The 27,632-nt window shown below is 43.9% G+C and overlaps 1 long non-coding RNA gene across 1 annotated transcript; it reads right to left on the reverse strand.

Moving 5' to 3' along the window:
- Positions 1–389: 389 nt before the first annotated feature.
- LOC143990031 (uncharacterized) lies at positions 390–4,090 on the reverse strand. Its single transcript, XR_013277115.1, has 3 exons — positions 4,055–4,090; positions 815–987; positions 390–727 (listed from the first exon to the last, which is right to left on the reverse strand). It is a non-coding gene; the product is annotated as an uncharacterized LOC143990031 (long non-coding RNA).
- Positions 4,091–27,632: the final 23,542 nt, after the last annotated feature.

The following is a 27,632-nucleotide window of genomic DNA, read 5'->3' on the forward strand; positions in this document are numbered from 1 at the left end:
CCCCAGCGCCGCTCCTGGCTCCTCCTCATCTCAAGTGCCCTGTTTGAGAGCGCTCTCCCTCGGGGCACTGGGGTGGCCTCGCTCCCGAGTCCTGCTGCTGTGTCTATTGAGCCCCCGCCATTGGATTTGATTGACAGCAGCGGGAGCCAATGGCTGCTATCAATCTGTCCAATCAGGACCTGAAACACCGACTGGAGCTTGTGTGCTCGTCCCCGTCACTGGAAAGACCCTCTCTGGGCTCTGGGGACCTACTGCAGTACAGGAGGTTTTTCACCTTAATGCACAGAATGCATTAAGGTGAAAATCCTTGAGGGTTTACAACCTCTTTAATTGTGTATAAATCAAGACAGGAGGTTGGGACTTTAAATGAGGTGGTTGACTCGTGTAGATTGTATCAATTTTTTTATTGTTAGAATACAAAGTATATAAATATGTAGCAATGATATAGTTAATGTAAGAGAGTCAATGAGTAAATGTTAACACATCTGTGCATGTGTACAACAATGATACCGTCGTATTTACAGTTATATACATAATTGGCACATAATACAATGGTAAAAAATATTAAAACAATAGCAAGGTTGATTCATATAGCAATTGGCAGCCTTGGTGGTACAAAAAATATAACACGTCCAGGGGGCACATAATAGGGCACATAACTATATCCTTAAAGGCCGACGCGTTTCTGTGTAAAGACACTTCTTCAGGGGCGGATATTATAAGGTATCTGTAGAAACATGTAATGTGAAAGTTAGTCCTGATGTTGAGGTAATTGCAACAGGCTAAACCATAGTTGTTAGCCCTAAATACTTACGTGCCAACAGATAGCGACGGCAAGCACCATGAACAGCACAAGGGCCACAAGAATAGGTGAGGTGGTCATGTACCTCATGTCCATAGGGGCGCACAAACAGGCCCCCCAGATGAGCGCAGGTACCTGTTCTCCAAAGTGTGTCCAGAACAAGGAGGAGGGGATTGTGGTGTGACCTGTAGTTTGTGAATGAAATGACCATTAAGTGGATAAAAAGGGTTTAAAATAATGTGAAAAGTTGTGTCTAAAGTGAAAAAAAAAAAAAAAAATTAATTGTGTATAAAAGACAATTAGCGCCACCTACCTAAAGTGTTATATGCTATAAATAAACTATAAAGTTTACTAATTAGTACTCCACAGCTGCTGTACACTTCCAGTGATTTCCCCTCACCATACAACATATAAAATTAAATGAACACTATAAGTGCAGTGCTATTAATGTATCATGTGAAATATCCAGTGATATCAAATTATATTCAAATACATAAAGAAATCAATCTATATAATACTGTGTATAATAAACCGCTTGCTGACCAGCCGCCATCATTACACTGCGGCAGGTCGACGCGATCCCGCAAGCCATCGTAGCTGTACGACGGCTCCTTTAAAGCGGGATAGCAGGCGCACGTATGCACCCGCTGCACTGCGGGGGTGCCGATGCTCGTGGCCGACAGTCGCGATGCCCGTCGGCCATAAGCAATCACGGGGGCGTGAGAGGCGGAACAGGGACGTGTGTGTGTGTAAACACACACAACCCTATTCTATTCTGTGAGGAATGACAGATCATGAGTTCCTAATAGCTAGGAACCACAATCCGTCACTTCCTCTAGGCCAGTCCCCTCCCCCCTACATTTAGAAACACACCCAGGGAACACAGTTAACCCCTTGATCGCCCCCCTAGTCTTAATCCCTTCCCTGTCAGTGACATTTTTACAGTAATTAGTGCCTTTTTATTGCACTGATCGCTGTATAAATGACAATGTTCAAAAAATGTGTCAAAAGTGTCCGATGTGTGCCATAATGTCGCAGTCACAATAAAAATCGCAGATCGCCATTATTATTAAAAATAAATAAAAAGGCTATAAATCTATCCCCTATTTTGTAGACGCTATAACTTTTGCACAAACCAATCAATATATGCCTATTGCGATTTTTATTAGCAAAAATATATAGAATATATATTGGCCTAAACTAAGGGGATATTTATTATAGCAAAAAGTACAAAATATTGTATTTTTTTCAAAATTGTCGCTATTTTTTTGTTTAAAAAAAAAGAAAAAAAAAAAAAAAAAAAGAGATGATCAAATACCACCAAAAGATGATCAAATACCACCAGAATAAAACTATATTTGTGGTTAAAAAAAGACGTCAATTTTGTTTGGGTGCAGCGTCGCCCGACCTCACAATTGTCAGTTAAAGCGACGCAGTGTCGAATCGCAAAAAATGGCCTGGTCATTCACCAGCCAAATCTTCCCGGGGCTGAAGTGGTTAATGTTCATATGCTGAAACTTTTCTGCGTTGAATTATGACTTTTCCATTTTCCATTCATATATCATCCACCACTGTCTATATCATGTCTTCAGCAGATTATGTGCTCACCTTCACCAGCCATTATACCTGATCACCTTATACATGAGTCAGCTATGGCTATGGTAGTGACCTGGTCTTTCAGATAGGTCACTAAGTACCTATCCATAATGTTTATGACACTGCTAACAAGGCAATAGAAAGTTATCCCTCTCTCAACACATTTCTTGGATGCAAACACTGTTACTTTAAAGCAGGGGTGTCCAAACATCTCCTCCTGTATGTACAGCACTCGTCCCCTCCAAGGCAGCCAGCTAGTATATCTTTTGTTGCCCCTGGCGCTCAGGGATGCGTTGGGGGCCACAAAAGATATACATGTCAAAATTACCATGCAGGCCGCCCTAAACCAAAACCGTGGGCCGGACTTTGGACATGCCTGCTTTAAGGAGTACAAGTGGCCAAGTGTAGGAACCCATAAAAAAAAAAAAGGCTTCCCCCTGAATGGGTGGGATTTTAAATGACCATCAACTCTGGACACAATAATATACAATTTTTATTCATAAATGACACAATGTACATATTACCAGGAAGTACAAATGGGCTAAACAATGTCCTCCTTGTGTATTAATAAACATACATATGTACAGAACAAAATATGATTAAAACAATGCTTGTCCTATATCACCCACACCGACGCGTTTCCAGTTGCTGATAATTCAGAACCTTCATCAGGGGTGAACAAACTTGATGATATAGCAATCTATAATATAAAACTCAATTAAATTGAATATATAATTCAATTAAAAGCATATAAGCCATTTTTACCAGGCTGGGGAAAAAAAATATTATAAAAAAAAAAAAAACACACAAAAGAAGAGGGGGACACACACACACACCAAAATTAGCTAAACAGATAAAATGTCTGCCAATCGTTACCTAGTGAGGTGTAAGTTCGAGGATCAAAATGCCTGCCATTTAGAAAAATATAAGTATGTCTGAAGAGTACTTCAAATACTATCGAGATGTCAACCAAGTACAGGATGTCCTGCAAATTACTTCCAGATCAGTTAGACCTAAAATGGTTAACACAAAAGAGTATGTGTACAGCCAAATAGTTGTTAAAATCCATTTCCAATGAAAACATGTATGCCTATAGAGAAAGGAATATACCATGCGAGACCAAGAATGTGCAGGCAACTATTTAATAGAAAAGGTGTGCGCAAAGATTTTTTTTTGCACTATATGGAAAATTGCCATACACACCTTGGATGTAGTTCACAACCAGAGAGAAAAGTGGAAACAAAGAAAAAAAAACCCAAGTGCCATTTGAATAGGAAGCCCTGATTTAAATAACGTGCAGCATGAAGCAGCCTATAGAACCAAAAGTAAATAGATATAAATAGAATCATGTAGTCTCATACTCACGGATTCTATGGCAAGGGGGGGGTTTTGTTTCTATGTGAGACATTAATTGGAACAAACAATGGCTATCTGGATGTTTCAAGTCCACCTTCATGTGTGTGTCAAGCTGAATTAGCATGTATATGACTTGCACCCAGGGTTGCCTTGTCTCATTCCCAGGAAATAAGCCCAAAAGGAAAACTGGAAGCTGTAGTCCAACCACAAATTACCTATAAAGCAGATACAGTAATTCATATTGTACCAAAATGCATAGATTTACCTCCTTGCATAAACTTAGCTAAAGGGAGTACTTACAAACAGCAACGCAGTCCTCTATGTGCAGCATATGGATGGTACTGAAATTTCCAGCAGCTGACCTGTTTAAATATGGAGTGGTGATCCTCTAATTGGTTGGTGTTTCACTTGCTAAATAGGGAGGGTGTGTGCAATTCTAATGAACCATCCCCCTGTGTGTATAGTGAAGCGATTGTCAGGTTTCACACTCTTACCTAGCTCAGCCAATCAGGGAGGATGTGGGCGTAGAGCCTCACGTGGCTGTAAACCTCCCCAACGAGCAATGTGTATGAGAAAAGTGCGTTGTTGCGGCGCGCACTCTCAGCATAAGCTGGAACGCAAGCGGTATTTCCAGAAACAACAACATCACTAACAAGGCGCCAGTGGGAGTTACCCACACACCCAGTGGAAGTGACGGCGTGTATAAGAAAAGTGCATCATTACGGCGCATGCTCCCAGCATAGGCTGAAACGCACGCAGTCTTTCCGGAACTGACGTTCCTTCCAGAGCGCCAGTGGAAATTGCCTGCACACCCAACGGAAGTGGCGTCATATGATGTGTTGTTCTACCTGAGGATGGAACGCGGCAGCGGCCAGTATTGGAACGCAGGCCACCAACGGAAGCCACACTAAGATGGCACAGAGAGAAAGACACAGAGTAATTTCCCAAACAAAAACCAAAAAAAGAAAACAAGTGTAAATGTAAGAACCACCAAAGAAAAATGTGTACCCAATCAAAATTGGTATGTATTACTGTTAAACATGTGTAAACATGGGGCTAATGCCCGTCACTGGACATTGGATAACATGCTAAATCGCACAAATGGTGAAATTACATACCACATGTCCAAAGAGGGGAGGTAGGAGAAAAGTGTAGGAACCCCAGCAGACAGATACCCAAGTACTGAGGGACAACCATTAACTTTTGTGTCTCAGTGTGATATTTATGGAAGAAAAAGGCAACTCACCTAGCCACTTTCTCAATTACTTCAAATTCTCTACTTGAGTGCATATTACTACAGACCAAGTGGGAAGCTTGTATACATTGAGAGTGGTGTTCCTTCTGGTCCACCTTCTACGATCTTTAGTTGTACCTAGGATCATTTATGGGGCTGCCATGAAAACTACTCCTAGTCAGCATCCAAAACATGGATACAACTCTATTTTGTTCAGGGTTCTGCAGACAGCAGGGGCCCACACCCCAACAGGTCAGTTGCCCCAATCACAACACCAGCAGTTATCTCCATCAATCGTTATCTCCGGGTATGTTATACTCTCCCCAATGGAGAGAGACCCAAATACTGAGGGACTACCATGGACTTCTGTATCCCAGTGTGATATTTATGGAAGAAACAAGCAAACCCTCCTAGCCACTTTCTCAATTATAAGGCGCTACTTGAGTGCAGACCAAGTGGGAAGCTTATATACATTGAGAAGAGCAGTGTTACTTTTGGTCCACGTCCTACGGTCTCTAGTTGTACCTAGGATCATTTATGGGGATGTCATGATAATGACTACTTTGGACTTAGCCCTTGTACACACGGTCGGACATTCCGACGGAAAATGTCCGATCGGACCGTGTTGTCGGATAATCCGACTGTGGATGGGCTCCATCGGACTGTTTCCATTGGAATATCCGACGGACAAAGTTTTAGAGCTGGGCTGTAAAACTTTTCGACAACATGATCCGATCGGACTTTGTCTGATTGTGTGTAGAGAATTCCGATCGGACAAAGTGCCACGCATGCTCAGATCAAATTCCTAGACCAAAGCTATTGGCTACTAGCCTGAACGTAGTCCCGTTGTAACGAAGTAACGTCATCACGTTCAGAACGATCGGATTTTCCGTCAACTTTGTCCAACCGTGTGTATGCAACACTGGTTTCGGACAAAATCCGTCGGACAAAATCCGATGGATTTTGTTGTGGGAATGTCCGACCATGTGTACAAAGGCTAAGAGGGACAACCATGGACTTCTGTGTCCCAGTGTTATATTTAAGGAAGAAACAAGCAAAGCCTCCTACCCTGTTTCCCCTAAAATAAGACCTAGCATGAGTGTCGGTGTTGGCTGCAATATAAGCCCTACCCCCCAAATAAACCCCACCCTCTTTCCCCGAAAATAAGCCCTACCCTGAGAGTAAGACATAGAAGGACTTTAACTAGGGCTTATTTGGGGGGTAGGGCTTATATTGCAGCCATCGTCGACAATCACGCTAGGTCTTATTTTAGGGGAAACAGGGTAGCTACTTTCTCAATTATAGGGCGCTACTTGAGTGCATATTACTACCAAGTGGGAAGCTTATATACATTGAGAAGGTTATCTAGTCCACCTCCTACGGTCTCTAGTTGTACCTAGGATCATTTATGGGGATTGTGAAATATATTACTAAAGCGCTGATATGAGTAACAAACAACCTAAAACTAAAATAATATGACTAATTATATTAATGAAAAACAGCTGCAGACATTTAAAATGTGTAGATATAAAATAGAATAGCAAAAATGAATAGTGCGCTAAAATGCAATTATAAACTTCATATTAAACTCCAGTGAATATGTGACAGACCGTGATCTTATAAAATATGTAAAAAAAAAAGCCCATATGCACAATAATATAAAAATAAAAAACTCTTGATTTTGGAAGAAACGTGAATAAACTCAATCCATGCTCTGTGTTGGCACAGTGTATGATCGATCGGATCCGTGTGCAGATTATTATTAAAAGAGCCAATAGACCCAAGGAGGTCTTTAAATTGAGGTGAGCAGGCATTGCACACGGAGGGGGTGGTGATCACATGTCAGCATGTATTTTTTGCAGAGGCCAACAAAGAGCATAGATTGAGTGTATTTACGTTTCTTCAGCAATCAAGAGTTTTTATTTTTATATTATTGTGCATGTGGACTTTTTACATATTTTTTAAGATCCCGGTCTGTCACATATTCACTGGAGTTTAATATGAAGTTTATAATTGAATTTTAGCGCACTATTAATTTTTGCTATTCTGTTTTATATGTGGTACCAGAACATATTTTAACTGGTTGCAGCTTTTTTTCATTAACCGCTTGCCGACCAGCCGCCACAGTTGTACTGTGGCAACATTGCTCGGCTGCGTGAATCGCCGTTCTGTTACATCGCTCCCTCTGGTGGCCACTAGGGGGGCGCGAGCACCCGCAGCTCTCCCCCATTGCCGGTACGAGTGCCCGGTGGTCTTGATGACCTGCGATCGCTCGTAACATGGCAAGAACCGGGATCTCTGTGTGGAAACATAGATGTCCCGGTACTCCGAGGAGAGAAGTGACAGATCGTCTGTTCATACAAACTATGAACAGCGATCTGTCACCTCCTCTAGTCAGTCTCCTCCCTCCTTCAGTTAGAACACACACTAGGGAACACAATTAACCCCTTGAGCGCCCCCTAGTGTTAACCCCTTCACTGCCAGTGACATTTTTACAGTAATTAATGCATTTTTAAAGCACTTAATGCCAATGGTCCCAAAAGGGTGTCAAAATTGTCCGATGTGTCCGCCATAATGTTGCAATCATGATAAAAATCGCAGATAACCACTCATTACTAGTAAAAAAAAAAACGAATAATAAAAATTCTATAAATCTATCCCCTATTTTGTAGACGCTATAACAATTTTGTTTGGGTGTAACGTTGCATGACCACGCAATTGTCAGTTTAAGCGACGCAGTGCCGAATTGCAAAAAGTGCTCTGGTCAGGAAGGGGGTAAAATCTTCCGGGACTGAAGCAGTTAAGATCAAGGTCTGTCACATCTTCACTGGAGTTTAATATGAAGTTTATAATTAAATTTTAGGGCACTATTAATTTTCATTTATGGGGATGCCATGATAATGACTACTTCTTGTCAACATCCAAAAATAGATATAACCTTATTTTGTTAAGGGGTCTGTAGACAGCAGGGGCCTGCACCCCCAACAGATCATTTGCCCCAATCACCACACCTCCAGTTATTTCCACTAATCATATTCTCCGGGTATGCTATACTCTCCCCAGTGGAGAGAGACCCAAGTACTGAGGGACAACCATGGACTTCTTCTGTATCCCAGTGTAAAATTTATGGAAGAAACAAGCAACACTCCTAGCCACTTTCTCAATTATAGGGCGCTACTTGAGTACATATTACTACAGACCAAGTGGGAATCTTATACACATTGAGAGGGTAGTGTTCCTTCTGGTTCAAGTTCTACGGTTTCTAGTTGTACCTATTATCATTTATGGGGCTGCCATGAAAACAACTACTCATCAGCATCTACAACATAAATACAACTCTACAACTACAACTCAAAAAATTATTTTTATTGTTATTTTGTTTTATTTTATCAGAGCTGTTTTGGCCACTCTGGGCTAAACTACAGCATCAAATGTATACATATGTATTATTGTTATTTATGCTTTATATTGTAATATGGACTCAATGTATAATTCATGTTTTGGTTAATCCTTGGTTTATAATATAGAGGTTTGATGCCCATAGCATTTTCAGAGGTTGGAAGCCCAAAAATGTTTTTTACCATGGATTATATCTAATAAATTATATTTTTTAGGCACTTGACTTACTCCTGTACTGCTGTGTGCTTCATTTAAAGTCCCACCCCAACAGGTCATTCGCCCCAATCACCACATCAGCAGTTATCTCCGCCATTCATATTCTCCAGGTAGGCTATAATCTCCGCGGTGGAGAGAGACCCAAGTACTGAAGGGCAACCATGAACCTTTGTATCCCAATTTAATATTTTTGGAAGAAACAAGCAACCGTCTTAGCCACTTTCTCAATTATATGGTGCTACTTGAATGCATATTAATACTGACCAAGTAGAAAGCTTATATACATTGAGAGGGTGGTGTTCCTTCTGGTCCACGTACTATGGTCTCTAGCTGTATCTAGGATCATTTATGGGGATGTCATGATAATGACTAATTCTTAACAACATCCAAAAATAGATATAACCTTATTGTGTTTATGGGTCTGTAGACAGGAGGGACCTGCACCCCAACAGGTCATTCGCCCCCAATCGCCACACCACCAGTTATCTCCACCAATTGTGTTCTCCAGCTATGCTATTCACACTCATCCCTTACTATGTTCTTCGGTAACAGTCACAAACGGGGTGGGATTTTGTAGGGATATTCATCTATACACACCACCCGTGTCCTTGGCCATGGATGCCGGTAGTGTGTTTGGGCAGGAATCTCCTAGCCAATGCTGATTGGCCCAGCACTGACAGCCCCTTTCCAGGTTCAGTTGTACTTGGGTTTGGACCTAACCCATGCTTATCCCTAATGTCCAACAAGCTTCTACTGGTGCATTGGTCACATATCCACAAACTGCAGCATTTCTCACAAAAGGTATATTAAATAGAAAGATATATGATTATTCCATCATGTTTGCAATGATACAAAAAAAAAATATATATTAATTAAATAGGAAGATCTTGCATTATTTATTTCAGGTGCATGGAAATATGTGCCTGCAACAATCTGTGGTCATGCCTTCTTTTTAATAAGCTACCAATATGGCGGTCAAGTGTTAAATCAGTCAATTACATCTCAGTATAACTTTTTTTAATTTCAGTTTTCAGTGAATGATTGCATTCAAAGTATATTGACGTTACTCTTCTCAGACTGTGGGGTTTTAATAATATATCAGTGGCTCAGACACAGTTCAGTTGTTTTGCCTTATAGCATTGTATGTTCCTGCGTGCGCATGAATTAAAGTGAGAATCACAGAGATAAAAATATCACAAGCTGAACTTTACATCAATGCTTCTATAATAAGAACGGCCTGGTATATACTGTTGACAGTTCTCTTAAGTCGCTCATTAAAGGAAAACTCCACTTTTGCTTAAAGAAAAAACACAAAAAAAAAACCACAAATTAAAAATAATATATAAATGACATTTCCATTTCAATCCATAGCGGCTGTGATTTTCTAAAATTATTAAAGATATCAAACATCAAGGGGTGGGCAGAAGGGACGGCTGCCCTGGGCACTGTGGTATCATGTGAGGTGGAATGGGCACCGCAAGGAGATTGGAGGGGGGATTTGTTTGGGAGGGGGAGATTTGAACTGGGAGGAGGGTGAATGTATGCTTAGTTAACAAGCATAAAGATTGGTGCTCTATTTTTTTTTTTGTGGAGGGGGGGGATTTTCGCAGATATGTAATGCTCATACATCTTGGAGGGGGGGGGGGGCAGTTTGGAATATTTGCCCCGGGCTCTAGAGGACCTTGTTCTGGGACTGCCTGCATGGATTCTGCAAACCAGTTATAGAATGCATATCTTATTGTCAGAAACCATGAATCAGGCTGTGACAGAAGTACAGTTAAATCTCACTTGTTTAATAATAATAAAAAAAGTAAACAGAGTAAACGTAGTCAAAACATAGCCAGAGTTCAGGAACTGGAACTGATAGTCAGACAAGTCAAAACGTCAGGGAGCCAGAGATGAGTGTAGTAGAAAAGCAAACAGGATCTGGAGCCAGAAGGAATGTCAGCTAAGCAAGTCTTTAACATGAAAACAGGAGGGCGTCTCTAGAGATGTGACCAAGGCGAAAGCAGAGATTATCTGGGCTGGACAATTTAAGTAGACAGGACTGACGAACAGGATATCATCAACAGCTGAGTCACTGTGGAGAGACAGGAGCTGACAATTAGCCGACAGTGGTCAGCCCAGAGAAGGAAGGGCTGAGCCCAGCCCTGACAGTTATATGCTGTTTGTATGATTGTATTGCTGTTTTTCTTAGAAATTTGCACTGGCATACAAATAGGATTTCAGGCATCCTTGCAATGGGAATATGATTTTTATCGTGATATACTTTCTAAGGTCATTCCTGCAGACTCTGCAGCTTTCCTCATTACAACACTTAGGGGTCCATTTACAGTAAACAAAAAAAAATAAAAAATCACTGGGCGAACGTCGCAAGCATTCGCTCTCATAGTGTTTTGTCTTATAGGATTATTTCCTATAATTGTCAGCATTTTCTAGTGGCCATAATATTGTATTTTCCTGATTGAAGTGTTTTAGGAAAATTACACACTATGGCCACTAGATGGATCTGGAGATTGCAGGATATAATCCTATTAGACAAAATACAGTGAGAATTTCTGACAGCTGGACAAATGCTTGCGACATTCACACTGCCATTTTAATTTTTTTTTTTTTTTTTTTAATTAGGACTCTAAAACCTGCTTTTAACCCGTTCACTGCCAGAGCCGTGTTTGCATTTTTGTTTACAAGTTTAAAAAATATATATTTTAGGCCTGAAGCCTAAAATATATGTAAGGGTTTTAAGCTACTTTTATTCTTTACTTTTAAAAGAAAAAGATTTGCCTTGCGGCTTCACTTCCCGGTTCCCTACTGCGCATGCGCGAGTCGCGCAGCGCAACCAGAATGCTCCCTGCTGTGTCTGGGACCCGTGTGTGTCCCAGCAGACAGCGCGGCGGGACGGGAAGAGGCGTAGACTCCCATGGGGAGCTTGCTGCTGCCATAACCCCGGTATTTAACGTCAAAGTCAACGTAAACTCCCAGTTAGGCAGTCTGGAAGTGGTTAAGATTAGAATTGAGAAAAAGGAGGTCTCCCTCCCAGCGCTGCAAACTTGTTATAAATCAACTTTTCCTGATGCCAAATCAGCTTGAAAACCGCAGAGCTCCGAATGTCCTACGAAATGATCAAATGTTTAATATCATAAGAAAAGCAAACGGACCCCCGTCTCCATGATATATCTGGATACTATTATATACAGGAAGATGTCAGGATGAGAGAACACAGATGTCATCACTTCTCCCTTCTATTTCAGTGTGGATGGTTTACAATCCAATATCTCTATTCTGGATTAGAAGTCCATCTATTCCCCTTTTCCCACACCACAACTTGTAAATCTACAATACATAATAGCTAATAATGTACGATCGATCAATAGCAGAGTGATATCTCTTCATTAAAACGCAACTTCTCTCCAATTATAACCTCGTCCCCCCCGACTCCCCCCCCACCCCCACTTGACCTCCGGAAGATTTACCCCTCTTAAAGTGGATCTTCAGTCATTTTTTCATCTTTCCATCTATTAAATCTTCTGCTCTTCTTGTTGTTTTAACTTTGGATAGTTGGATAGTAAAACATTTTTTTTTTCTAATAAATCCCTTATACAGACCACTTCCTCTCTCTTGTCTGGTCATTATCTTAGGTTTTTGACATCATGCACAGCTCTCTCTCTCTCACTCTCGGGAGAGTTTGTCAGGAACGGATGGGGGGGGGGGAATACCTAGAGCATTTGGCACCTGGGGTGGATCCTATATCTGGCACCCCCCCCCCCGCCAAGTGACATTAGGGTAGTATACCGACAGGCTAGGTGATATAGTGCCAAGTTAGGGTGGTATATAGGGCCAAGTTAGGGTGGTATATAGGGCCAGGTCAGGGTGATATATAGTGCCAGGTTAGGGTGGAATATAGTGACAGGTTAGGGTGGAATATAGTGCCAGGCCAGGTCAGGGTGATATATAGTGCCAGGTTAGGGTGGAATATAGTGCCAGGTTAGGGTGGTATATAGGGCCAGGTCAGGGTGGTATATAGGGCCAGGTCAGGGTGGTATATAGTGCCAGGTTAGGGTGGTATATATTGGCAGGTCAGGGTGGAATATAGTGCCAGGCCAGGTCAGGGTGGTATATAGTGCCAGGTCAGGGTGGATTATATTGCCAGGTTAGGGTGGTATATAGCATACCCCCCAACATTTTGAGATGGGAATGAGGGACGGACACCTACTAACAAATATATGTAGGCTTAGGACACGCCCCCCTGCCACACCCCCTTAAAGGAGGGATTACTCAAGAAAAGGGTTAATTAAATCCACAAGGGCTTATTTTACCACTGCTATTCCTTTATATTGGCTTTTAAAATTTACAAATGCTGCAATTTAGAAATCAGATGAAAGGTTTAGCACTGGGAAACACTTTTTGATAGATAAAAAGTGCATTTTATTTTTTTTTTTTTTTTTTAATTAATGTTTATTAAAGAAGAGAAGCGTGTACAGAGCATAACAATCAATATAGAAATCAATAGTAAGATCTACAACATTATAACGTTAGTTACATGGGCACATAAATATACACCCTCCTCTTCTATCATAAAAGAGGAAATATAGTAGACAGAATTAGAAGGGGAGTAAAGGAAAAGGAAAATAAACAGAAAGAGAGAGAGAAAGAAAAAGAAGGGAGAGGGGGGGGGGGGGGGGGCGGGGAGGGGGCAGACCACCGTCAGACAACCTATTGCAAAATAACAGTAGATGTAGTAAAAACAAGCGTCATGTTCACTTCACTCTGGTTGAGACATTATGGCTGCATAACTCGAGGAATATTTGAAGGCAACCCAACAGGCCCAGATCTTTGTTGACAACTCAGATTTACCCCGGAGGGAAAGGGTCATATCCTCCATGTAATATGTGGTATCCACAGTGAGCAACCAACGCCGGAGGGTGGGGATCGTCTTCATCTTCCAAAACTGAGGAATGAGGGTTTTAGCAGCGTTTAAGAGATGTGGTGTAATCGACCTCTTGTAGGAGCCTGTCGGCCTTCCCGTGCAATGGAACAGGACATACCACGGGTCATTAGGTACCTCCCATCCCTGGATTTCTTTAATTGTGTATATGATCGCCAGCCAGAATGGGCGGATCCTCGGGCAGTGCCACCAGATATGGGCATGAGTGGCTACCTCCCCGCACTCCCGCCAACAGAGTGGGGAGGACTGGGGAGAGAACCTATGTAGGACAACCGGTGTGTAGTGCCATCTGGTCAAAAGTTTATACGCCATTTCTGATGTCTTAGAGGATCCCGAGGAGGCATGAGCCAGTGTTAGGATTTGTGACTGCTGGGACGGAGACAGCTCCATTTGTAGTTCCCTTTCCCAGTACCGTAGAAAGGAGGGGGTACCCGTAGAGGTGAGGGACAGCAAGGCCTGATAGAAGTACGAAACTGGCCGCTCAATCGGGTCAGGTTCAGCAAATGCGGTTTCCACAGGTGTAAGCTCCGCCAGGGTGCGCAGGGGTTTTGGGAGCATGCGAACAAAGTTCAACAGTTGATGATGTTTCCAGCGATCCATGTAGGAAATGGAGGAGTCACCCATGATGGAAACAAGAGGTAGCACCCCGGATGGGCCGGTGAACTGATGGAGATAGGTGTTAGTGCCCAGCCGCCACGGGTGAATCTGAGGGTCCATGTTACCCGGTGGGAAAAAGTTGTGACCCACCAAGGGCATCAGGGGGGAGTTATGCAGCCAGCCATTTCTCTTACAGATAGAGTCCCATACCATCAAGGAGGAGTGTGTAAGTGGGGACGTGGTAGGCAAAAGGGTTCGGAACTTCCTCGGTATCCACATCAGCGTGGAAGGTTCAGCTCCACAAAGGTCTGTTTCCACATTTACCCAGAGTTTCGTGCCCTTGCAATACTTTAAGTCAGAGAGTCTGGTCAGCACAACGGCCCTATAGTAGAGTTTGAAATCTGGTACCGCTAAACCCCCGCTACACTTAGGGCGGATGAGGAGCGTTCTATTCAGCCTGGGCCTTCTCCTATTCCATATGTAACGGTATACCATAGATGTCAAAATTGTAAAAAACCCCACCGGTATTCCAAACGGGACCATCTGCAACATGAAGAGCACCCTGGGCAGCAAGTTCATCTTAACCAGGCCTATTCTTCCCAGCCAAGAATGTCGTAGCTGGGACCACTTTTGGATATCGGATCTAAGAGTGTTGAGTAAAGGCAGAAAGTTAGCGCGGAAAAGGGACGGTAATGAGGGCGTTAGGTAAATGCCCAAATATTTCATGGAGCTCAGCTGCCAGTTAAAGGGATAGTTCTTTTTCAGGTGGGATACTTGTTTGGCGGGTACAGAGATGTTTAACATTTCCGATTTGGACATATTGATTTTAAAGTTCGACACCGCGCCGTAGGCCGCAAACTCGGACATAAGATTTGGAAGGGTGATCAGAGGCTGTTGCACGTAGAACAAAATATCGTCCGCGTAAGCCGCGTATTTGTGTTCCGTCGTACCAATGGTAACACCACGTATATTCGGATTTTGTCTAACAAGGGATAAAAATGGTTCTAGGGATATCGCGAATAAAATCGGCGAGAGCGGGCACCCCTGACGAGTGCCGTTGTATAGGGTGAAGGGGTCACTAAGGGTTCCGTTGATCCGTATCTGGGCTGTGGGGCAGTGGTACAACGCCGCTATTTGGGAGCGCAGAGTGGGACCTATGCCCAGGTGCGCCAGCGTAGCCATAAGGAAGTCCCAGTCCACCCTGTCAAACGCCTTCTCAGCATCCGTGGAGAGTAACAGGGTGGGCTGGGCAGTCCGCCGCACATATGCCATCAAGGAGAGTGTGCGGAGAGAGTTATCCCGCGCTTCCCTCCCGGGGATGAATCCTGTCTGATCCCGTGAAATCCATTGTGGCACCAGGGGGAGCAGCCTATTCGCTATAGCTTTAGCATAAATCTTCGCATCTATATTCAAGAGCGAGATAGGGCGGTAGCTCGCGCAGTCACTAGGGTCCTTGCCCTCCTTGGGTAATACCGTGATATGTGCATGAGTGGTCTCCGGGCGAAGGTCCCCGCCGTCCGAGGTCACGTTAGCATATCTGGTCAAGTACGGCATCAGTATGTCAGCGTACGCTCTATAATACGATACCGTGAGGCCGTCTGGACCCGGTGCCTTACCGCGCGCCATAGCTTTCATGGCGCCCCGGAGCTCCGCAGTCGTCAACTCCCCCTCCAAGGAAGCCAAAACCTCCTCGGAGAGTTTCGGGAGAGCGGCGCGGGCCAGATAGTCCCCAATAAGGCGTCTCCGAGCCTCTCTATCATGGTCCCCCTGGTGCACCCGATACAGGCGCTGGTAAAAGTCCCGGAATGTCTTGGCTATACGGGGTGTCTCGAACACCAAGTCTCCCGAGGGGGTCTTAACTTTGGCAATAAACGCTGCATTCTTCCGTTGTCGCACCGAATTAGCCAGCAGTCTACTGGGCCTATCGCCCCACTCATAAAAACGGTGAGCTACCAACCGCGCGCGACGTTTGTGGTCTAAATGAAGGAGAGACTTCAGGGTCTCCCGTTTTTCCGTTAAGGCGTGGAAAAGGGCTGGAGTCTGGTTCAACTTATGTCGGCGTTCTAAGTCAGTAATGTCCCGCAGGAAGTTGGCCTGTTGAGTTAAGCGCTCCCTCTTTTTCCTAGAACCCAATTCTATGAACTTTCCCCTAATATAGACCTTGTGGGCCTCCCAAAGCACTCCCGGTGAAACTTCAGGACTGACATTAGTCTTAAAATAAAACTCCAAACTTTCACCCATCACCTTTTTATCCGCTTCTTCGGCTATAAGGTCCTCGTTCAATTTCCAATTAGTGGCCTTCAGGGGTATGGACGCCACGCTAATGGTTAAGGATATCGGAGCATGGTCCGAAATGGGGGAGGAGTCAATGCTTGACTTCACTACGAGCGGGAGATGTTGGTGGTCAATGAAGCATAAATCTATTCTAGAGTAGGTTTGGTGCACCGGGGAAAAATAGGTAAAGTCCCTTTCCCGTGGGTGAGCAATTCTCCAGACATCCATCAATTGTAGGTCATGGAGTCGAGAGCGTATATACCTTATTCCCCTGCCGGAAAGCGAGGAACCACCCCTAGAGGTGTCCAGAGTAGGTTCCAAGGGAACATTAAAATCGCCTGCTAGGAGGATGCATCCACGTGCAAAGTTCCGCAGGGAGCTAAGTGTGGAAGCCAAGAAACGCACCTGGTTTTTGTTAGGGGAGTATAAGGTGGCCAAAGTACACTGCATGCTGCCCAAGGTGCCCCGCAGAAACAGAAAACGTCCCGCAGGATCACATAACATTTCCTCAAACGTGAACGCGGTTCCCCTACGAAGCCCGATGGCCACACCCTTGGCTTTAGAGATGTCCGAGAGGCTGTAGTACCACGTGGGGTACTGTGGTGAGTGTAACCTAACTCGAGTCGTCTGTGTGAGGTGGGTCTCCTGGAGGAAGACCACGTCCCCCCGCAAACGGTCCAGTTCCCTATATAAATTGTGTCTCTTCCCTGGGGCGTATAGGCCCCGTACATTAAAAGATACAATGTTCACAGTAGCCATGGGGTTTCAGGAGGAGGAACCGCGATCATCACAACATTATCAATACAATACCAAGGCGGTCTGCCGCCAGAGAGGGGGGAGGGGAACAGAGGAGGTGGAGGCAGTAGACAGAAAAGGTGAGAGAGAAGAGGACAGGAGAGAGAAAGGCAACAAAAAAATACAAGGCCCCACCGTAGTGGGAAAAACAAATTGAACCAAAAAAGGTGCTGTCGAGAAACAGCCATTAGTGCACGCATTACTATGCCGTGCAAGAGCGGGCTGCGTGCCCGCCACAGGGCCCCCACGCCCGCCACCCCAACGGGGGAACGGACGCCGAGGCCCGGCGCCGGGCGGCCCCCGCTCAAAAAGGGGGAGGCGGGACGCAGACAGCCGGGCGCAAACCACACCATAAAGGTCCAAGGCAGCGCCCCGCGGTCCGGTGCCGACACCCAGGCAAAAAAAAAAAAAACTATAAACAACATCATCCAAAACCTAAAGCGCCTGTACAGAACAATATTGGTATAAAACTGAGGCGGTAGGGTACCCAATGGGGGGGGGGAGAGAGGAACCAAGAGTCAAATACGCTCCAGAGGCACAGCGAGGAAAATAAAGAAACGTCACGCCAATAAAAAGACAAAGGGCAAAAGTGCAGCGATGTTCATATCCAGACTGAGGGCCCCCTAGGGGTGCTCAGCCCTGGCCTGCAAAAATACGTTGTCGCCAAAGGCGGTCAGCTTCCTCTCACAAACTTAGTAAAGGAAACATTCAGGCGGTATGCCCCACAGATGCAAGTAGACGTCCTGGACAGGTAACCAAGCTGAACAAGTTGGTGGGCAGGATGCCCTTTCAAGGGCGGCAATCAGGTGCAGAAGTACGGCGGGCACGGCTCACTCTCTGCCAGCCCTGGTCGGTCCCAGCAGGCAGGGGCGGGATGCCTTCATGCCATCCAGGTAGTTCTGGGGTAGGAACGGACATATCCGTGCAGAATTTGGACAGCTCCTCCGGAAATCGAAGTATTGCGGTTTTGCCATCTCTAGATGCGATCAAGGCCGCAGGGAAGCCCCACCTATATTTAATGGACACCGCCCGGAGCAGTTCCGTGAGGGGTCTTAAAGCCCTGCGTCGATCCAAGGTTTCTTTAGCGAGATCCGGGAAAAAGGATAGCATCGCTCCATGAAAATCAAACGGATTAGCTCCCTTAGCTTTCTGCATAATCAGTTCCTTTTCAGGATAATGGTGGACCCGGCAAATAATGTCCCGTGGGACGTCTGTAGCAAGATTGCGTGGGCGGAGTGCCCTGTGCACCCGGTCAATCTTCAAAGGGGCGTCAGGTGCTCGTCCCAGAAGGCTATTAAAAATGCCCCGAACGGATGGTAACAGATCGTCGTCTCCAGTCGCTTCGGGAAGTCCCCGAATCCGAACGTTATTTCGTCTGTTACGATTCTCTTGATCTTCGATCTTGTAGGCGGTCGTACGATGCGAAATGGCAAGTTGACGTGTAGTCGCCTGGAGGGATCGAATAGCGTTCGCGTGGCGATCGAGACGTTGCTCCGACTCTTCAACACGAGCCAATACTTGCGAGAGATCCGAACGAACTGCGGAGACCTCCTTCCTGATGACCCGCTCGAGGTTCAGAAGCATGGCGGCGAGATCGGAGGTAGTAGGGAGATCGCTCGCTCTCGGCGCCGCTCCGGCGGAAGGATGTGACTCACCCTCGGCCCCCGAGCCCGCCGAGGACTCGGGCGAGCGCGACCTCCGGTCCGGCCCATCGCGGGATGCGGAATCCACTCTACTCCGCGGCTTGCGGCCTAGGTCGTCCTGCTCTTCCACCTCGTCCGGTTCCACGGAAAGGAATCGCTTAATCGACCCCGTTGAGGCTCCTTTCTTGGGCAGAGACTTGCCCGTCCGCCGGCCCATCACTCAGGTAGGAAAAATATAGATTTTTGGATGATTTTATGTATATTTCTCGGTGTCGGCCTCGGAGCTCACAGAGCACACGTCTGCTCTAGCACATCACCAGGCCACGCCCCCAAAAAGTGCATTTTATATACAACTATGTAGATCAGACTAAAATTAGCGACAAAACGAGGTGGAATGAGGGATAGAGGGACATTGCTCCAAATCAGGGACAGTTGGGAGCTATGATCTAGTGCCAGGTCAGGGTGATATATAGTGCCAGGTCAGGGTGGTTGCCCATTTACATACCGGTGCCCATAGAGGAGAACGGTCTGTGTCCGCTCTGCATTTGCGGACCGGACACGGACCTGTCATCCACCTGCTCAGCGGGGATCAGCAGAGAGATCAGGTGTATAGACATGTGCGTTTTCGTTTCATTTGTTTTTATAGTTTTTAGTTTTTCAGGTCATTCGTTATAATCGCAATTTGTAAATTTGAATATTCGTGAATTCGAAAATCCAAAGATTTGAAAATCCGAAAATAAGAAGGAAAATCCACAAATTCAAAATTCTGAAAATTCTAAATGATAAATAACTAACTAATAATAACTATTAAATTATAAGTAATGGAATTTCCTTTCAAGTTTGGCTGTTAGCGAACGTAACAAATATGAATTTATCCGAAGTTACGAATTATCCAAAATCTCTTTCTTCAATTCAGCCTAGGTTCACATTGGAGCCATTTGTCAGGCGATTTGAGAGATCGCAGTCTATTGGAGACAATGGCACTGTTCCAATCGGTGTGACACCGATTTTGTGGCGCCGCACCGATTTGCAAAAGTAGATCCTGCACTACTTTTGCCGATTTCAGATGCGACTTCAATAGACATCTGTGCATGTAGCCACACAGATGTCTATCAAGTAGCAGCTGAAATCGCGCTGACCTTGCTACTTTCAAAAGTAGCATCAATGTGAACCAGGGCTCAAGGGTCACCATCTTGGGCAAGACCAAAGAGCTGACAAAGACCGTCAAGGACAAGATTGTAGACCTGCACAAGGCTGGAATGGGCTACAAGACCATCAGCAAGAAGCTTGGTGAGAAGGAGACAACTGTTGGAGTGATTATTTGCAAATGGAAGAAATACAAAATATAAATAGGGCTGTTACTGATTAAAATTTTCGTGTTCAATTAATCGATTTTTTTAAAATCGATTAATAGACTAATTTTGATTAATTATAATGCACATACAGATCCAACTACTTTTAGCTGATCTCCTTGCATTGCAGCTCTGCATAAGTCAGTGGTAAATGTGGTATACACTATATACAATCACCCGACACTAGTTAGTTTCCACAATCCATGACTTAACTTCACAGTTCACACAAATACGTTTTAAATTCAAACTGTAGCACTGACGTAAGTAATTTTTTTTCCACAGTAGCGTGACAATCCCTCCACCTCCGGGCTAACTAATCACTCTCACCTTATGGCATGGACTCCTGTGCAAACAGGTATGAAAAGGGTTAACATGGACCATAAACTTCTCTCACGTCTCCTTAGATCTCAGCAAGGACGCCAGGTCATGGGTAGAAAGAAAAGATCTAAGTGCTCACCGCTTAAGTATAAGATTAAATTTTTGTGTTCAAACACAAACTACTCACATAAAGATGATAAAAACACAGCATGTAAAGCCGACAATTGTGTTAGTTCCGTAGGGCAGCAGCGGGTGACGTCATGCGTAGCTCCTCCCCCGTACGTGTTACGTTCAATCAGAACTTCAACGTCACCGGACTCCTCCCCCCTTCCCTTCGTTAGCAGACGGAGGCATTTGGAGAAGGGGAGAGGATTCTGGTGCCGTTGATGTCTGTGACGTCACCGGATCTCCGACGGAACTCCCTGAAGACCCAGAAGCCGGTGGAGAGTTGAATACTGATCAAAAGAATTTCGATCGGTCAAATTAAATTAATCAATTAATTGAGGAATTCATCTTTAATTTCCACAGCCCTAAAAATAACCATCAATCGCCCTCGGTCTGGAGCTCCATGAAAGACTTTTTTCGGCACTGTTTAGGGTACCAAAGTGAGTTGTCGTTTTGCTGGTGCATGCAAATGCAAAGCTTGACATGTTGGGTATCTATTTACTCGATCCAACCTCATCTTTTATATTTTAACAAAAAATTAGTTAATTTTTACTCTTTCCCAAAATAACTTTAGTGTCTTTTTTTACTGAAATTGTGTGCAAATATCGTGTGAGATAAAAAATTGGAACTGCCAAGCATTTTATACTCTGTGGTCTCTCCTTTCAGAAAATACATGTTTGGGGTTTTAACTCATCTTAAGGAGTAAAATGACACTTCAGCCCCTGGAAGGATTTACCCCATCCCCCTCCTGACCAGCATTTTTTGCGATTCGGCACTGCGTCAACTTAGCTGACAATTGCGCGGTCCTACGACGCTGTACCAAAACAGAATTGATGTCCTTTTTTTCCCCACAAATAGAGCTTTCTTTTGTTGGCATTTGATCACCTCTATGGTTTTTATTCTTTGCGCTATGAACAAAAAAGAGCGAATTTTTTTTGAAAAAAAACAATACTTTGTACTTTTTGCTATAATAAACATCCCCAAAAAATATATATAAAAAAATAAATAAAAAATGATTCAACAGTTTAGGCCGATATGTATTCTTCTACATATTTTTGGTTAAAAAAAAAAAATCGCAATAAGTGTATATTGATTTCTTTGCGCAAAAGTTATAGCATCTACAAAATAGGGGACAGATTTATGGCATTTTTATTATAAATTTTTTTTTTCACTAGTAATAGTGGCAATCTGCGATTTTTATCGTTACTGTGACATTGCGGCGGGCAAAACTTTTGACACTATTTTGGGACCAGTGACATTTATGCAACAATCAGGGCTAAAATTAGCCACGGATTACTTAATAAATGTAACTAGCAGTGAATGAGTTAAACAGTAGGGGGCGATCATCTTGGAAATGATAGTAGAATGAATGATAAAAATACATAATACTGAAGAATCTCAAACACAGGATTGCAATGGTGTAGCATATGACTGGAGCTCTACGCGTTTCGTGGCTGTTACCACTCATCAGAAAATACAAAATAGATGCATCTATAATAAAATAAATAAATGCAAAATGATCTGGTGGTTGGCACAGAGGGGGAAAGAAGGAAGAGAGGGGCCAAAATATACCCAAAAACTCTTACCTAAGGGTAAACTAAGAGCACTTAGTTTACACTGCCAGCACCCAGGCGTCGGTGGTAAAGTGCTGCTATTTTTAGCGGGACGTTACCGTCATTTTAGCAGCACTATTCGGCCGATAGCGGGGCAGTTTTAACCCTCGCTAGTGGCCGAAAAAGGATTAAAACCGCCGGCAAAACACTGCTGCAGCGGCACTTTGTCAGCGGTTTGATGGTGCTGTCCATTCATTTCAATGGGCAGGGGCGCTTTAGGAGAGGTGTATTCACCGCTCCTACAGTACTGCAAAGAAGCTGCTTGCAGGACTTTTTGTGGCGTCCTGCCAGCGCAGCACCCCAGTGTAAAAGCACTCGGGCTTTCACACTGGGATTGCAGGTGAGGCTTTTTTCAGGCGCTTTACAGGCGCTATTTTTAGTGCTAAACGTGTTTGAAAAACGCCTCCAGTGTGAAAGGGGTCTAAGTATTCAAGAGATATTAGTATTGAGAGCTGAAGGCACTATAGGAGCAACATCCCTGGGAGCTGTGGTAGGAGTCTCCATGGCCACATGGTGGCACAAACAGCGGTACATAGAACATCAATAGAAGTGTCGTCCCCAATTGGCAATTATAATATTGGTAATTAGTGTATGGAAGTTCCAAAAAAACTTCTGTGGAAAGAACAATGTGTAAATATATGTAGAACTGCTCAATTGGCAGAGTGGAGAACAGCCTAAGGGGCATGTACTAGTGTCAGAAAGCCAGGTGATAAGAACCGCATACCTCACTAGAGCTGGTATAGACATAGGGGAGTACCAAAAAGAACCCAGTGAATAAACAACAGACAACTAAATAATACCTGGGGGGAAAGGGGAGATTTGGGACTTTATATGAGGCATAAGACCCGTAGGTACAATGCCTCCATCCCTATTTGACAATTCACTGAAGAGAGAGGTTTGGGACTGTCAGGGCTTGGCTCAACCCTTCATTCTCTGAGCTGGCCGCTCACCTGTTGGCTAATTGCCAGCTCCCATATCTCTCTACAGTTACTCATATCTCTCTACACAGTTACTCATCTGAGTTACAGTTACCTAAAGGCTTACCTGTAGGTAAAAGTAAAAAAAACCCCTGTACAACCGCTTTAACTACTTCCCACTCAGCCACTGTATATAAACCGCCGGGTGGGCGCTCTCTCCTTCTGAGAGGACGTTCAGGAATGTCCTTTTGAAGGAAGGAGATCATGCCACTGCACCCGGACACGGCGCACCTCCGATCGGCAGGAGGGCTCTGTGCGGCCCTCCTGATCACATGACGACCATCTCCAATCACAGCCGTCATGTGATGTAAACACAGAGCCGGTTGGTAGGCAATTGGCTCTCCTCTCCTCACACAGAAGTTGTCGGTGAGGAGAGGAGAGCGGATCGCTCCAGCCAGCTGGTGATCAGTAAGTATGAGCTTTTTTTAACAGCTTTTTACTCACTGATCACCAGTCTAGTGTCCTCACAGTGTAAAAAACACGTGTCCCCAAAACACATGTCTCCACATAGTAAAGACACCTGTCTCCCAAATATGTAACAGTAAAATCACGTCCCAATGATTTTCTGCCCACGTATGTCTGTGATCACCTGCGCACATCTGTACATGATCATTTGTGTACATCTGTCCGTGATCACACAAACCAATAATTATACACTTAACGGAATTTTTCTTTACCAAAAACATGTAGCAGAATACATTTTGGCTTAAATTTATGAGAACATTCGATTTTATTGGATTTCTTTTAAAATAGAAATAAGAAAATATTGTTTTTTTCCCAAATTTCCACTCTTTTTTCACTTATATGACAAAAAAATAAATGTAGCACTGACCCCTGAAGGAGCTGCTGGTTTTATTGGGCTTACTGTTACCTTCTTGACCTCGTCTCTGTCTAGGGTTTCCCGTGGTAGATGGCCCAAAGAAATGCAGAAACTGACACTGGATCTTCTTTTGGGTTATTTATTTGAAATAGAAACAAGATCTCTCAGTTTAGGGTAGATGGTTAGGAGGAAGTTCAGGTACTTTTGGACTGCAAAAATAAAAAGTCTCCTATAGAAGAAATCCAGAGAATAAACGTTTCACAGCTGGATTCTCACAAGCTCCGGATAGACCTCCTCCCACTAGGCCTAGCAGCCGGTAGGGTGTTATTTAAAGTAAAGTCTCTGCCACAGACTTGAATGTGAAATACTTGAAAAAAGTCTCTGCCACAGACTTGAGCGTAACCGAGGGACATAGACAAATTTAGAGAACTATCATATGGTACCAGTATCTCTCAGCCAGTCCGGTGATACCGTATGGGTGTAGACCCATGAGATGTCCTTCAACTGAGCCTCCAGGCTCCTCCAGATAAACCAGCCTTGTGCATAGCCTTCTCCTGAAGAGTCCTCCCCTGGATGCTTCTCCAGTTGCTGGACCTCTCCTTAAATGAGACAGCACCGGACCACCTTTGAATCCTCAGGCCTTGATATCCATTCAGCCTCGGGCTATCCAGCCCCAAGACTTGGAATTGCATGGATCCGCACCCCAGGCCAGGAGGGCCATGGGGGCTGGTCAAGAGGACCAGGACCAAACAGACAGAAAATATCTTCTGGACCGGAACCCCGAAGCACGTGATGTCAATACCTTAAATACCACCTCCTAGAATACACAGCAGGAGAACACTCCCACTGGGCTGGTTCAGAGAAAACGTGGCACTCAATACACCCAGCTAAACTGCGTTCTACCACTTGTCGGCAGTGGCAGCGACACCTGCGGCCATAGAGAACCCAGTGCAATCTAGCCAGACTGGTACTGAAACCATCATTTAGCAAAATTAGCCCTAAAACACAATTGTGGTTTCAGGAATATTAATTTTCAAAAACATATAGCGCATGGAGCAGGTGCTACATAAAAAGTCATGAATAAATACCACCAAAAGAAAGCTCTATTTGTGTGAACAAAATGATAAAAACTTCATTTGGGTACAGCGTTGCATGACCGCACAATTGTCATTCAAATTGCGAGAGTGCTGGAAGCTGAAAATTGGTCTGGGCGGGAAGGGGGCGAAAGTGCCCTGTATTGATGTGGTTAATGAACAGCAGGCACACAATAAAAAGCTGAAAAGAGTTCTAACCTTTCTCACTAGGACATTAAATGTTAAGAACACAAAATTAAAGCTAAATTGCGTCTCAGTGCTACACGGAAACAAAGAATCAATGGTTTTCTTAGAACTAGCCGGGGAATTTGCAATCCAATTAGTGATGTTTTATGGTCAGTCTGTTTGTAGTGCAGTATAAGCTTTGACCGAGTCCCGAGACAAATTCTCATTTAGACAATATAATCACAAGTTATAAAGTAACCTCAGGTGTCCACGCAATCTCGTCTTCCTCCAGATTTCTTAGATAATGACATACCTCCCAACTTTTTGAGATGGGAACGAGGGACACCTATCAGCAAAAGTATGCAGGCATAGGACACACCCCTTGCCACACCCCTTAAAGGAAAATTGTACAAAAAACAAGATTGGTTAAACTCACAATTACTTTTTTTTACCACTACTATTCCTTTATATTGGCTTTTGGAATTTACAAATGCAGCAATTTAGAAATAAGATGAAAGGTTTAGTGCTGGGAAACACTTTTTGATAGATAAAAAGTGCATTTTATATACAGCTATATAGATCAGAGCAAAATGAGGGACAAATGAAGGGGAATGAGGGACAGAGGGACATTGCTCCAAATCAGGGACAGTCCCTCAAAATCAGGGACTGTTGGGAGCTATGTAGTGACTCTACAGAAATGACATGACTCAAGTCTCTTTTTCCATCCAATGACATCTGTTTTGGCTGGTGGAGGAGCCTTTCCCCGGCAATTTCATGCTCTATGAGAAAGCTAAGTTTAGTCTGAATGAGAAAAACAGAGTTTAATTTCATTGCAAGATTGCTTCTGGGAATCACAAGAAAGAAAAAAAAAATCGCTTCCCGTTCTATAGAGTCTGAAAACATTTTTGGGAGGTTAATGAAAACATCAGGATGACAGAAATGTCATTTATGACAAGCGGAAAGGGCAGCGGATGTCAGGGTTCAAGAGGATGACTGTTCTCCGGCGGTACAGCAGAAAAGGGGACGGGTGAGAGAGCCGAAGAGCGCGGATAACGCTCAAGAGAACATCGCCGTCATCTGGACCATTTCTGAGTGCTTTACGTAAGAAGTGCTCCACGGGTCACGTTCCTCTCTCAATAGATTTAAAGCTGTATTATACCCAAAAAGCAAACATTTTATATATTACAACGTAACAATCCTTAAAGTGATTGTAAAGCCTTGGTTTTTTTTTTTTTTCTCCTAACTTTGTGCTTACTTCCTTAAAAGCCCAGGTTCTTCCCCGGGTGGATTGCCATCCAGGCAAACAATGCCAGACCCACTTTTCCTCAATAACTAGTCTACGGATGTTTTTGCTGTTTTAATTTTTGGAGAACTGGAATAGGGTTGAGGGAAATGAGTGGGATACTTAAAACAAAAAACTATGTGCAGATTGAGGATAGTAAACTGCTTTCTATTTAGTTGAAACAGAAGTCCTTGCATATAGCAAACTGTGGATTTGGCTTGCAGTAGAAGCAGTCAAAAACAGGCTTCTTTCCTTAGAGCAACAAGAGCAGAGTCCCTTCATAAGGAATCAGATAGACTGAGCTCTTCAGGACACCTGCCGATGTTCCTTTTAGCGAACACAAATTTTGTGCCCTGGGCGACAGCCCCGCCTGCCCCCAACGCTACTCCACTGCAGAAAACTGTTTTTGTTTTGTTTTTTGGGATAAAGGTTTTAAATAAATTAATAAAAGTGGGTCATTGTAAGAACCCTTGTCAGTGGTAAATGATTTCTCTCTACCCTCTAACTGCCACTTTTCCTGGTCAGCTTTGTCTGGTTAAAGGAAGTTAAAAAAAAAAATAACAGATTTATTGGTAGGATCATCAGATGAAAATAAAGGGGGAAAAAAAGACAAAAAAGAAAACAAATTTAACCACCACATGTGAGAATTAGCTAATATATCTATATCTATATCTATATCTATATCCACATACTTTTGTGTTTGTTTTGGGATTTAATGCTGGTTTAAAGCAATATTAAAGTGGAAGTAAAGTCCACTTTTTAACTTGTACCTACATGTAGCACCCTCTAGTTAGTATGCTAGAGAGAGAGAGTTTTTTGTTCTCTCTGTGTAGTGTTAGTAAATTGTTCAGGCTTGTCCAGCTAAATGACAAAAATAAATATCCAAAGTCATCAGTGTCCATCAACGCAGCAGGAATCACAGGGAGGAATCGAGACGGTTGCTGACTGGATCACACAGAGCGGGGATCTCCTAGTGTGACACAGCTTAG

The sequence above is a fragment of the Lithobates pipiens genome, unplaced genomic scaffold (genome assembly GCF_037356315.1).
Source record: "Lithobates pipiens isolate NorthernLeopardFrog02 unplaced genomic scaffold, aLitPip1_a1.2 Scaffold_18, whole genome shotgun sequence".
In the NCBI taxonomy this organism is placed as follows: domain Eukaryota; kingdom Metazoa; phylum Chordata; class Amphibia; order Anura; family Ranidae; genus Lithobates; species Lithobates pipiens.